Source organism: Montipora capricornis, chromosome 11 (genome assembly GCF_036669925.1).
Source record: "Montipora capricornis isolate CH-2021 chromosome 11, ASM3666992v2, whole genome shotgun sequence".
Lineage (NCBI taxonomy): Eukaryota > Metazoa > Cnidaria > Anthozoa > Scleractinia > Acroporidae > Montipora > Montipora capricornis.
The window spans coordinates 6,585,316-6,587,815 of NC_090893.1; the positions used below are offsets into that span (position 1 = coordinate 6,585,316).

Here is a 2,500-nt window from a genome sequence, read left to right on the forward strand (position 1 = left end):
AAACATAATGTGGGATGGGGGAACATCATTAATTGTTCTAATAACTTTATTTTTGAATTTTATATGCTGTGGCAATGGGTTTTCATAATCACTACCTCGCAACATAGAGCCATATAGTAAATATGGCTAAATAAGGGAATAATAGATATTGATTAAACAATGTTTACTGACAATGCTTAACCTTAATTATGACATTAATACATTAATTTTACTAACTTTGTTACAAATATAATGAATATGATCATGCCAGGAAAGGTGATGGCCAATATAGATATCATACCCAAGTATCTTAAGATTGAAACTGGTTCAAGGCATTGACCAGCTAACTTTAAATGAAGGAAGTAAGTTGAAATTTACTTTCCGATGAGGATTGAAGATAAGATATTTAGTTTTCTTTAAATTTAGAGTTAATAAATACTTGGTAGTTCAGAGTTATTTTGAATTAGAAGTTCATCTATATATAGGGAAGATATCTGATGACAAGCATTGATGTGCCAACCACAGGAACAAAGGAACCTTTTCTTTCAACAGCCAGCGCGCTTCTGGTTGGCACATTAATGACAATAGTTACACAATAAATTATCTTCCCTACAGTGTTTTGGCATGCTGCGTTGCAGAGGTTTCCCCTCCACATGATGTACAATTTAAACAAATTGCTATTTATAGGGTGTCAAGTAGGTAAAATGCTCAGAAAATGAGAAAATCGGGGTTTTTTTAACCTAAAAGTAGGAACAAAATAGCATTTGCACGTGAATAGGAAAAGTAATGGAAATGCGTAATTAAAGTCATCATTGAGACGTTCAAAATTATTGTTTTTAAATCATCATGAGGTACAAGCTTACTACATTTTTCTCCAGCCATGAACACCTGAAAAACCAGCGAATTTAATTTAAAGGCTCAGAAAAATAGGAAATAACAATAGCTTGCACATTCATCAACTACCTACAGGTTACTACAGTACCCTTATTATCTACCCTCCGATTTCAATCCATGGCGATTTAGTAAATCCTTCACACACGTTGCTAATTGTAACTAGTAGGAACTGGTGAAGACTTCCGCTAACAACGCTGGCATTTCGTATAATGTTTCTGTGGACAAGAAGGAAAATAAATTACACTAATTTTTTAAAGGACATTTAATAGGGTACGATAGCTTATGGCTTGAGATTATAAACAAAGGGAATAGCGAATTCATCTTATCTTAGCAGACTTGACAGCAAGCCCTCGGCTGAACAACCACCTCAGTCGATCTATGACAACATTCAGCAACATTTAACTCGGAAAAATCAATTGTGCATGAAAAATCGATCACGCGAAAGTAAATGACTTCAGCTTCTACCACTGAACTACCGCTATTCCGAAAGAAGAAAAGGTGTACACGTCGCAGCTGCGATAAAAATCCCTATAGCAAGTAATCGAACAAGACATCTTTGGCCGCCATTTGGTTTGTTTTTTCGCGCGCGCGTGAAAAAATCTGGGTAAAAAGCAAAACAATCAACCAATCAGACAAAAGTCTCCTTTGTTTAAGTAGTTGTTGTCTGTTGTTGTCTCAAGTGGAATCGATTTTTGCTTTTTGCGTGACTGGTTTGCTTCCTCTTTTTATTCAAGATGTCGGGGAAGTGTGCTGCAATGGGCTGTTGCTTTTCCTTCTTGGTGATAATAGGTTTGATCTCCTTCCTTACATTTTTTCTACCGATTTTTTGGTTCTATCGGGTGGTAACCAGCCGGGTAGCGGTAACTTTAACACTCTCATTGTGTACGGTGAGAGCATCGAAGCCCATACCCGATACACAGTAAAATGCAACGTGCTCGCCATGCAGGGATTTAGGATGCCTTCGTTGCATTCCTTCATAGAGGCAACAGCCACAGGGGGGATTTTGAATGGACTGGCGGTGTATTCAAAGCTCTCAAATGCATGCCAGCCGCTGGAGGATGTACGCCATGCACAAATTCAGGTCCACAGAGTCGCTCTTGTTAATCTGACAAACAGCAACTATAGTTTATTTTCTTTGGAGAAATACAGTAAATGCACAGAACGCAGGGTACTCTGTGTTGATATGTTTTGTAGATGTTTTTCTCTCGACGAAGGAAGAAATTTCTGCTTACAAGCTCCTGATACCGATTTTATATGCTAGAAGTAAGGACTGTGAACTAGTTCTCATGGACGAGTTCAATTAGTGTCAATATTGTGTCCCCAAGGACGCATTCAGCCCTTATTGTCAGTATTGTGATACTAATTCTATTTTGGCTTTGAACGACAGAACAAATGTGGAGATCCGAGTTCCACAACACACCTTTGAACTGAAGAAAATGGAATCATATTTAAGCCAACTTTATTACTGGTTCCTCTTTGGACCGATAATAACTTTGGTTTGGCTGACACGTACAGAGATATTCTATTGGATATCTGGAGCTCGACAAGAAGGTGAAGGTCGTGCAGTAGGGAATGGAACTCATAGTGAAATGCGAAACATGGAAGACGCTGCAAATAGTAACGAGGA

The 2,500-nt window shown here is 38.0% G+C and overlaps 1 pseudogene; it reads left to right on the forward strand.

The window, feature by feature from the left end:
- The first annotated feature begins 825 nt into the window (after positions 1 to 825).
- LOC138023044 (uncharacterized) overlaps positions 826 to 2,500 on the forward strand; it is a 2,450-nt pseudogene continuing 775 nt past the window's right edge.